Below are 12869 nucleotides of genomic sequence, written 5' to 3' on the forward strand. Positions count from 1 at the left end.
AGAAGCCAGGAAACCTTACTACAAGATATTAGGACAGACGTACATAAAGATAAACCAGGAAACCTGAATACAAGATATTAGGACAGACGTACATGAAGAGAAACCAGGAAACCTGAATACAGGATATTAGGACAGACGTACATGAAGAGAAACCAGGAAATCTGAATACAGGATATTAGGACAGACGTACATGAAAAGAAACAAGGAAACCTGACTACAAGATATTAGGACAGACGTACATGAAGGGAAACCAGAATACAGTGTATTAGATCAAATGTACATGAAGGGAAACTAGAAAACCTGTGAATAAATTTAAGGAGAGCTAAACGAATTTAAAGTTTAGCGGACCGATTTTACATTTTATTTCTGATAGATGCTGACACAGTATTTAAAATTAAATATGTGACTAAAAGTTATTAAAAAATTGTGATATCAAAAAATATTGAAAAGTATTGATTGCTAACAATAGAGTAACCGACAAGAAATACATTGACACCAAAGTTGATTTTTCTCCATCTTTACACTTACCGCGCTACCGCTTTACTGCTTTATTGAAATATAGCGCTTCTGCTTTATTTCTTTACCACGCTACAGTCGTTTTACTGTTTTACAGCTATACTGCTATACTGCTTTACCGCTTTACCGTAGTATCACGCTGCTCCTAAACTGCTTTACCGCTTGACTTTGTACTATGCTGCACTGATCTAATTAAAGCTTTATCGGTTAAAAATGCTACCGCTTTACCACTTAATCGCGCTATTTCATTACCACTTTAACACTTAATCGCGCTATTGCTTTAACGCTTTACCACTTAATCGGGCTGCTGCTCTATCGCTTTGCCACTTAATCGCGCTATTGCTTTACCGCTTTACCACTTAATCGGGCTGTTGCTCTATCGCTTTGCCACTTAATCGCGCTATTGCTTTACCGCTTTACCACTTAATCGGGATGTTGCTCTATCACTTTACTACTTAATCGGGATGTTGCTCTATCACTTTACCACTTAATCGGGCTCTTTCTCTACCGCTTTACCACTTAATCACGTGATTGCTTTATCGCTTATTCACTTTGACACCCAACCGATACATTCTTTATAAGAGGAGAATGAGGTATGTTTTGAAAATATGGGGAAGGAGGTATATTTAGAAAGAGGAGGAAGAAGAAGTAATTTGAACAAAGCTGAAGGTATCAGATTAAAAATCAGACAAGTTGGAAGATAAATTAAGTTAATCCCCACATTATCATTTTTCATCTTGTCTCCTCAAGTTTTAATATTTCAAGAGAGTCTAAACTCATGGAAACATGAAATATTATAAATTTTACAAAAAGAACTTTTCTTGTTTTATTGAAAAGTCCAAAGAAGTTACTTACAACTAAGTATAGCTACAAAAGAAATATAAACTTCCATTTTTATCTATCTATCTATCTATCTATCTATCTATCGATCTCTGCCTGCCTGCCTGTCTGTCTATCTATCTGTCTATATGTCTCTCTGTCTATCTGTCTGTCGGAATATACTTTACTGAATCTGTTTAAGATGCAAGGAATCTCTCAATGCCGTTCAAAAACTTACCTAAAAAATAAACAATATTAGATAAAAATATTAAATAACCACAATTTATTTTTCTCATCTTCTTTTAAAACATTGAATTTTTATTTTAAGTAGATCGAACACACTTGTTCAAAAATAATCATTTTCGCCGGTATTTTTGTGAGTTTTTACGATGATGAACCAGCAATCACAATACCTAGATTTTCAGAAATTTTCTTTTCCTAAGAAATAAGTTTTAAGCACACTCAAGCATCACCCCCCCCCCCCCCATTACTCAAAAGGTAGAATAAACCTTCTTTTCCTGCATGAAGGTGCTCGGTATTGACCAATATACTAGAATGAGTAGATACTCTTATTATTCTTCACTTCTAACTCTAAACCAGTATCCAGGAGTAATCCTAATCTCCAATACTACTCCTCCGTAATAAATCCCCCCCTCCCATCCCTCCTCTAATAATTCAATATTCCTACAAGTTGAGTTTGAGCAACAGGGAATTATTAATTAATCGAACTTGAGGTCGTAATTAATGAATAATGAGATGTAGTTTCATTATGTCGTTAAACTAGAAATACCTAGTTCAACTAATATTTATTATTCCGACCTTGTCCTGATAATCTACAGTTTATCAATAGATAACAGAGTGTACAGTACTACATATATAACCCAAACTTGTTAATTAATTTAGATGAGAATTTACCGTTAATAATAGGCAATTAATGAGAATAAATTTGTTATAGTACAAATTAAAATATACTTTAACAAACAGTGCTCAGGATCCATTTAATTTTGATGTGGATCCGGATCCAGGTTATTTCTTTAAAATTTAGTATTTTTTTTACCAAAGCAGAATTTTCAAATTTTTTGTCTCTTTTTTTGATTATTTTTATGCTAAAACTCAGTGAACCATTCAGAAATCAGGAAATTTTTGTTATCTCATTTTTTTTCAATAGTTCAGATTTGGGTTTTGAAAGTAACATTTTTTTTGCCGTTTTTGGTTGATATTTTGCCCCGTGGATCCGCATATTTTGCAGATCCAGATTCGGATCCAGGAAGCCAACATCTTGCGGCACTGGACTGACAAATCTGTAATTATGTAAAAATATTTAGCGTCAAATGTACATTGTTCATATAAAACTGTACTTTGTACATAATAAAACCTACAGTAATGGTTCAGTATACACATAAAATGATGAATATTAAAATGTATGGTTGACGTACCAAACTGTACACTGTACAGTGATCAAAACTTACAAATCAAAATGTACGAAAATCTACAATATGTATACAAAAATGCACAATTTGTATACTAAAATGTACAGTGTACATACTAAAATGTACAGTGTACAATAATGTATAGTGTACAATAATGTACATACAAGAAGGTTGTACATATCAATGGACATCTGTTGACTAATGATAACTGTGGGATTGTCTGTCATATTTTCAGATTATCCACGGGAAAGTTAGATTACTAAAATGCCGGGCAAAAAATGACATATTTGAGGGTTGTCTGGAAGCTAGGAAGGGGGGGAATATTTAAGGGTTGACCGGAAGCTAGGAAGGGGGGGAATATTTGAGGGTTGTCCGGAAGCTAGGAAGGGGGGGGGGGAGGGAATATTTGTGTGCTTATGCAGACCTATTTTTAGACGTAGTAGAATAATAAAAGATACATTTATTCTCAATAAAATTGAAATAAATTGAAATCTAAACCTTCAAGGAATTTTCAGATGAATCTAGAGAAACTTTATAAAAACATATCATACAAGTTTTTGAGAAGGATTAGAAAGTGAAATTAAGAACAGTACATCTACTGCTTATAAGAAGGTACTGGGTAGTCGATATATTAGGTCTGTAACTTTTGATTATTATAAACATACAAATTCTCATTTGGACTTTTGTGTTTACTTTAATACTGTTTTCTCATTTGAATCGTTTCTAAAAATTTGTACTCTCTTGTACACATTTGCACTCATTTGTACTCATTTATACTCGTTTTTACTCGTTTGTACTCGTTTGTACTCGTTTGTACTCGTTTGTACTCGTTTGTACTCGTTTGTACTCGTTTGTACTCGTTTGTACTCATTTTTATCGCAGTTGTTCTCACTTGTTCTCATTTGAAATTATAGTTCTTATAAATACTCTATTGTACTGTACTTCTTCAAACTCATTTGTACTCAGTTGTACTTAGTTGTACTCAGTTGTACTCACTACTACTAATTTGTACTCATTCCTTTAATTTCCGTTCTGCCAGTGCAGTACAACTTGTATCCGATGTGAACTTCATGAACAACAGACCACCACCTCGTTTATCCTATCTGTGTAAAATACTGACGAAAATACTATCTGGAATTTATGCTAAGATTACCTTCACATATATGCTTGAATGCCTAGTTTAACTTAAAAAAAATTAAATTATTAAGAGTTCAAAGCAATTTTACAGATTTCATTTACATTCTTAGGGGAAGGTTTGGGTAATCTTTCTGGTTCTAAGATAGGTATTTTTGAATGAGAGAACTTATCTTTTGAAATCTATCATGCAAATCAAATTCGAACGCTGCCAACTTTTTGCTTTCATAATTCTCCTGTTTATTATTTATTTAAGCTCAAATCGCTACTCTTAAGCTTTTTATTTTATAAACATTCTATCCTTCATTCATCAAAGTGAATATATTCCTTATGTCCTGCATGTTTTTCTATATCCCGGCTGCCTCAATGGAAAGTGGAAGAAAAGAAGATAACTTAATTCTCGAACATTTCTTTGGAAAGAAAATCTAATTTCTTTGTTCGAAAGAAGACTCATTGACCGTACTAATGACCAAGTACACTTACAAAATGTAAAATTAAACATATTATTAATGCATAAAAAAAGTAAGAAAGAAAATTTTATCAATTTATCAAGTATTATTAAAACTTATCCAAATATTGATAGATGTGGATAGATAGAGATGCATAGATAGAGATGTATAAATCATTAAAGTAAATAATTTTTAATATTTTTGAAACAGGATCTGCCAACATTAGCCATCGTTAATGGCAAACCCTATCACATAAAGTAAAGAAAACCTAGTGTTTATAAATTAAAGCTTGGATTTAAAAATTCAAAAAAATACTCAATTTTAAAATTTCAAATACAGAGCAAATATGTACAAGATTGATAGATAGCAAGGTAAGGACAAAAATAAAGTTTAAATTAAGTCATTTGCACTTAAGCCGAAACTTAACACTAAATCTCTGTAATTTATTCATTAGTTTTGGACTCTTGTGTTGAGATGACAAATTTACTTCGTGATCTGTTTTCTGCTGGAAGCATTTAAGCTAGCATCCATGTGAGGTATTTGTCGCAGAATATAAAATATTTATATTCTCTATCAAACTATACTAGTATACATGTAAACCAGTTATATTTACACTATACAGGAAGGGATAAAACAGAATACTAGCTACTAGCTTCACATCGATTTCTTCTCTAGAAATCCGAACTTTATAATAAAGTTTTACTTATAAATAAATTTACGTTTTTTCAAAAAGTTAAATAAAAACTTTAATTTTGCTATTTAATAAAAAGACATTTTAAGAAGTCACAAAGTAAGATATCCGCCAATATAAATGTAATTACTAAAAGTTTAGCAAGTTCTAAGTCTGATTTAATTTTGTACACTTCCCTTTTTCAGTTCGCAACCCAACCAATGTACTTCTTAAATAAATCCCCTTCCCCTAATGGATTTATTGAAAATATTTATACATAATACATATAAAGTTTATGAAATATATTATATTAATTCTTGATAAGGTGATATCAATTCGTTCCTCCCTCCCCCATTCATCCTTTCTAAATATTATTATTCTTAAATTCTATTTTTGGAATTTCTAGAGCATAGAAATGTATAATTTAAACAATGTTTTGTCTCAAAACTTGCAAAGTTCTCACCGCAACAACATTCCTTGCCAAATATCAAATAATATTTTGGAATTTTGAGAAAATAATCAATTTTGTACACACCTTTCTAGGACTGTCGTATTTCAAGTTTCTCTAACTTAAAGAATGATGAACACTATTCACAACGCACGCAAATATGCCCTTCAGTAAAAGTAAATTCAACTTATATAAATCATAAAGTCTGACCACGTCAACCTTGTTGCACCGGCTAGTCCCGTCCATAGAGCTAGGTATAGTACAAACTGGGACCGGAAAGGTTGACCCGGCTCGGAAATTTATTTTTACTTCGGCTGTCCGTGAACGGTATTTTTTAAACTGTTATAAGGTCAATATGGTGGAGGATGATATCTTAATTTGTCAAGAAATCTGCAATTGAAACCACAATTAAAAATAATCTTTCTTATCCGTTGTTGATCCTACTCTACTATAAGATTATTACTGTTGTGAATCTGGTATGGCATAAATGTAGGAGCTATTGAAATTAAGTATTCAGTCTCTTTGAGTCCTAATCTAAAGAACTACATCTTATATGCAGAACTCATCCTACAACAGTATTAGCAAATTTCTTATTACATCATACTAAATTTTAACCTTTGTTATTTTGTAAATCCATCTAATTGAGAACAAACAGTTTTTCTTCTTCCCTGACAAAAAAAAAAGATTACAATGAAAAATAGAAATAACCACAACGTATAGGACTTGAACCAAAATAATAGTGTAATACATTTTAGGAAAAAATTAACTTGATCCAAAAGCAAAATAATGTTATATTCATCCAAGTGCATCATAGTATGCTCGTTTTTTATTGTAAGTTATCCATACTTTTCCTTTTTATTGTAATTTACCCATACTTTTCCTTTTTATTGTAAGTTACCCATACTTTTCCTTTTTATTGTAATTTACCCATACTTTTCATTTTTATTGTAATTTACCCATACTTTTCCTTTTATTTTAAGTTACCCATACTTTTCCTTTTTATTGTGAGTTACCCATACTTTTCCTCTTTATTGTAAGTTACCCATACTCTTCCTTTTTATTTTAAGTTACCCATACTTTTCCTTTTTATTTTAAGTTACCCATACTTTTCCTTTTTATTGTAAGTTACCCATACTTTTCCTTCGTATTGTAAGTTACCCATACTTTTCCTTTTTATTGCAAGTTACCTAAACTTTTCCTTTGTATTGTAAGTTACCCATACTTTTCCTTTTTATTTTAAGTTACTCATACTTTTCCTTTTTATTGTGAGTTACCCATACTTTTCCTCTTTATTGTAAGTTACCCATACTTTTCCTTTTTATTGTAAGTTACCCATACTTTTCCTTTTTATTGTAATTTACCCAAACTTTTCCTTCTTATTGTAATTTACCAAAACTTTTCCTTTTTATTGTAAGTTACCCATACTTTTCCTTTTTATTGTAATTTACCCATACTTTTCCTTTTTATTGTAATTTACCCATACTTTTCCTTTTTATTGTAAGTTACCCATACTTTTCCTTTTTATTTTAAGTTACCCATACTTTTCCTTTTTATTCCAAAAATATCTAGACAGAATCTTATGATCATCTAAGTATATATTTTATCTAAAAAATGTATCAATGATAACTTTATATTGCCTAAGCAAACTTTACACTCCTCCTCCTTCTCCTCCTTGAAGAATGGAATGTAATACATTTATGTAAGGGGAGGGGGAAATCAATTGAAAATATGTTGGTGGGGGGGGGTTAGAGTTATTGAGAAATTTCGATGTGGATAAATGAGATTAAAGAACTCTGACAAACTCTAAATTTCTAATCACTATATCTTTGCAACCTGATGGTGTTATCCTTTGATATTTTTTAACCTAACAGAAGTCATAGATTGAAATATCAAAGGTCTACGACATTGGGTGATAGAGATATAGGAAACAAGAAAATCAGAGTTTCGAGGCAAAAACTCAATTCCTTTGAAAATTCTTTAGTCTGCTTATCAAAAAGAATAAACAAGAGAAGAGATTCTTTTAACAGAAATTTCTACCAAACCAAAAAACAAATTTTTTTAACAAGAAACCAATTGACAAAATTTTGTCTGTTTAAAATCTTTCGTAAGATTAAATCAGTATTTAAAAGATTAAAATTGAATTTTCTCAAAAATAAATAAATAAACTTTTTCTTTGAACAAAATTTTTTTCTCAGTCCAATTTTTACATATGTATGCCAGCCTCTCTCAATTCAAAGTTTAATCCTCAAGAAGATGCATATTTTAATTTTGTGCCGAGTGCATTTAAACTTCAAATTTACTGAGGATCAAAAGATAATATAAAATGGTGTTCCTTGTATAAAGATTCTTTACAATAGATTTGTAAAAATTCAGGTCTACAAGGTTTATTGTAGGTTACTGTGTGAACACTGAAGTAAAGGTATAAAATTCTAAATTTATTTAAACTTTTATTCTAAAATTAATTATCTCAATGATGTTTTATTAAATTGTCTGTGCGTTGGTGATAAATGCCTTAAGAGTGGCTAATTAATGATAAGAAGGATAATACACTCTTAATTGCTTACCAGAGTCTGGGCTTGTGTTCAAAAGTGAATTGATAACTTAGAAATAATATCTTACTCTGTATTATTCTGTAGGGTGTATCCTGCCACATCTGTATTAAACTGAGTTCTTGCCGCCCCAGCCTCCAGACCCGGCCTCAATACCCAGGTAGAGATGCTAGAGGCTCCTATACACCAACCATCACCAGCAGATGCATCATGCAAAATATCCGGTACATTCTTTCATCCGGTATATTCGCATATTCTTTTATCTGGTACATTCGCATATTCTTTCATCTGGTATATTCGCATATTCTTTCATCCGGTACATTGGCATATTCTTTAATCTGGTATATTCGCACATTCTTTCATCCGGTACATTGGCATATTCTTTCATCTGGTATATTCGCACATTCTTTCATCCGGTATATTGGCACATTCTTTCATCCGGTAAATTCGCATATTCTTTCATCCGGTAAATTGGCACATTCTTTCATCCGGTACATTGGCATATATTTTCATCTGGTATACTCGCACATTCTTTCATCCGGTACATTGGCACATTTTTTCATCTGGTATATTCGCACATTCTTTCATCCGGTATATTGACACATTCTTTCATCCGGTAAATTCGCATATTCTTTCATCCGGTAAATTGGCACATTCTTTCATCCGGTATATTCGCGTATTCATTCATCTGATAAATTGGCACATTTTTCATTCGGTACATAGACAAATTTTTTCATCCGGTACATTCGCATATTCTTTCATCAGGTAAATTGAAACATTCTTCCATCCAGTACATTGACATATTCTTTCATCCGGTTTATTTTCTTATTCTTTCATCGATACATTCGCGTATTCTTGCATCCATTACATTGGAATATTTTCATATCCAAAACATTGACATATTCTTTCATCTGGTTTATTTCCACATTGGCATTCAAACAGTACATTCGCACAGTCTTTCATCCAGTTCCTCAGCATCCAGTACATTCGCACAGTCTTTCATCCAGTTCCTCAGCATCCAGTACATTCGAATAGTCTTTTATCCAGTACATTATCACAGTTCCTCAGCATCCAGTACATTCGCACAGTTCCTCAGCATCCAGTACATTACAATGTTTTATATAACTTTATGTTTCTCACACAATATCTAAAGGAAGAAAATCCATTTATTCTCCCAAGGGATATATTCAAAATTAATTATCGCTCTGTGTCAAAGAATGTACAGAAGAACAAGAAACATGGATCTTTTAGTTTAAATCAAATAGGATAAGTTTCTTTTCAAATTCTATGTTTAACATTATAATTCTTATTTAAGTTCAATATTTTATACTAAAGATCAGTCTTATGTATTCAAGTACAAATAAAATAGATTATAAAAAACTTTTAAATTGGCCAAAATTTTTATTTCTTCCCCTAAATCAATTATCTTATGCACAGTAAACTGCAAAGGGAAAATAGCTCTTTATCATTTTTTAAATTTGTGTTTATATTATATATCAAAATTTGTCGATATATTATAATGAATGCTTAGGAACTGTCATAAAGTTACAAGACAATTAAACTACACAAAGAATGGATTTAAAATCTATTTTAACTTTGTTTTGTATATTTGCACACAAAACTTATAAATGCTCTGAAAAGAATATTTATATCCTAAATATTAATAATTTAGGCTTTTGTAACCTTTTTGCATTAAAATTGTTACAGGAATATTGCTTATCATTGATTATAATTGATAAAACCTGCAATGCACCCACTTTTTCATTATTCCTTGTAATAGATTGCAAAGAAATTGATTTTTTGCCACAAACTCTGATGGTTTAATCCTTATATCTTAGCAATGCGATGTAGTAAACCTTAGATATTTCATACTATGAATTCTGCTAATTAAAATAATCTAAGTTTGAAATCTCAAAGGTTTACACTCTCAGGTTACAAAGATATTGGGATTAAAAAATTTGAATTTGTGGCAAAAACTCAATTCCTTTCTGGCGATTTTTTTAAAATATCAAGATCATAACCTTTCTGAGGTCAAATAAGGTGCTAAAAAAATTTGGCCTGATAAGATTTATTTGCTTAGACCGTCAACCAGACAAGCCAACAAGATAGGATACAGTCATGCTAACAATATGAACCGAGGTAGGAACTTTAATGTGAAGTGATGTAATTTAAACACTTGATCTCAATATCCAATGTGGGCACAATTTTTGCATAAATATTTTAATGAATTATCTATACTTATTATTTTTATAAGTTTTAAACACATGGTAAAAAATACGAGAATTTAAGACATTATTTAAAAGAGAAAATATTACAGAGCTTTAGTGCTCTTTCTATATAATAAAACAAGACATTCATATATATATATATATATATACATATACATATATATATATATATATATATATATATATATTGCCTATAGCTGGCAAAACGGCTGGACCGAATGGGCTAAATTTTTTTGTGGACACTCATGAGTAGCCGGGGGGGGGGGGTTATCGGCTAAAAAATCCGAAATTATTTTCATTTTTTTCACGGCCAACGCCGGGCCCTTTAGCTAGTCTTAAATAAAACTACAGAAACCTCAATGGTGTATTCTCTCAACTCTGTGTCCGCAGCAATCTGAAGAAATATTAATGGCTACTTAGTAATTTTTTTTATTTTCCGTTAGCGGCAATTATAAGAAATGATTCAGCAAAAAGTGATGATTAAAACTAATGAGCAAATAAATTTATAATTTAGTTTATTTTAACATATTTTAGAACCATGTATATTGTAAAGTTTGACAGGAAACCAATCATAACTACCATTTTATGAAAACTTACAACAAAGGAATTGAGTTTTTGCCACAGACTCAAAAGAGTTCTAATCCCTATATCTTTGCAATCTTAGGGCGTAAACTTTTGATATTTCAAACATAGATTCTTTGATCCAACAGAATTCTTAGTTTGAAATATCTAAGGTCTACTATATTGGGTTGTGAAGATATAGGGATTAAAAAATCAGAGTTTGTTGCAAAGACTCAATTCCTTTATGAATGAATTTTTGTGGGATAAAGTCTTAGAAATTTTTGCGTTATTTACTTTTTATTAAAATTCCAACCAAATTTGGCATATTGTTACCGACCAAATTTTGACATTGAAAAGAAATTATATTTACCGATTTTTTTTTCTCTGCATAAGAGTAAAATTTAAAACGCGCAACTATATAACTATTACACACATGTATATAATATAAATCTATATACGAGGAGTCGGAAATTAAAAAGAATATATCTCCGATTATGAAACCAAGTTGAGTGTTTATGGGCCAAACATTGTTGTGAATTTGATCTGTGTACATCTTTATGAAAAATATTTCTCAAAAAAAATTTAATATCTCTGGTCTTTCAACATTCCTGAAACTAAGTTTATACCCACATACTGTCTTCAGTTATCGTCTCTGTATCCCCTATTAATGTATTTCCTATAATACCCTTCCAGTCTCAAGTTCTCACCAGAAATAAGATACAAACATCTCTCTACATTAGACAACAAATAGGAAACCAAACATCTCTCTACAGTAGACAACAAATAGTAACCAAACATATCTCTACATTAGACAACAAATAGGAAACCAAACATCTCTCTAAATTAGACAACAAATAGGAAACCAAACATCTCTCTACATCAGACAACAAATACGAAACCAAACCTCTCTACTATAGACAACAAATAGGACACCAAACATCTCTCTACAGTAGACAACAAATAGTAAACCTAACATCTCTCTACTCTAGACAACACATAGGAAACCAAATATCTCTCTACTCTAGACAACAAATAGGAAACCTAACATCTCTCTACTCTAGACATCAAATAGGAAACCTAACATCTCTCTACTCTATACAACGAATGGGAAACCAACTCTCTACATTAGACAAAAAATAGGAAAACAAACATCACTCTACATTAGACAACAAATAAGAAACCCAACATCTCTCTACAATAGACAACAAATACGAAATTAAACATCTCTATATAGACAACAAATATGAAACCTAACATCTCTCTACATTAGACAACAAATAGGAAACCAAACAATACTCTACTCTAGACAACAAATAGGAAACCAAACATCTCTACTCTAGACGACAAATAGGAAACCAAACATCTCTCTACTCTAGACAACAAATAGGAAACCAACATTTTTAGCAACAAATCAACATAAAACTTAAAGGGGCTTCAGTTATTATTCATTACATTAAAACAAAGTGACCAGCAACTTAGCAAAGTATCTATCTTTAAATACGAAATATGTCAATGCTTGATGGATCTAAATAAGATCTTTGAAAAAATGTAAATTTTAAAGTCGTCTTGAATTTCGGAGATATTTTGAATTTGAAACTTTTTGCCGGGAGATGGCTCTGACTCCTCTGTAATAAAGTTTAAGAGGAAAGGAATTTATAGCAGAGACATCTATTGGCAACAGAGAAATATCTCTCCTTCTATATTATATATATATGCGAGGCCTTTAAAGATTAATATAAATGCATTTGGAGGTTATAATTGACTCGTATAATGACAGTTTTCGTTAATAGGGCTATAAACTATATTCTATAAACTATTTCCCAAAGTTTCCTTGAGTTAATAGGACAGTATCCTTGAGTTAATTGGGACAGTATACTTGAGTTTATGAGGACAGCATCTTTGAGTTTATGAGGAAAATATACTTGAGTTAATAGGACAGTATCCTTGAATTAAATAGGACAGTATCCTTGAGTTAATTAGGACAGTATACTTGAGTTTATGAGAACGATATCCTAGAGTTTATGAGGACAGTTTACTTGAGTTTATGAGGAAAGTTTACTTGAGT

The sequence above is a fragment of the Eurytemora carolleeae genome, unplaced genomic scaffold (assembly GCF_000591075.1).
Source record: "Eurytemora carolleeae unplaced genomic scaffold, Eaff_2.0 scaffold55, whole genome shotgun sequence".
NCBI classification, from domain to species: Eukaryota; Metazoa; Arthropoda; class Copepoda; order Calanoida; family Temoridae; genus Eurytemora; species Eurytemora carolleeae.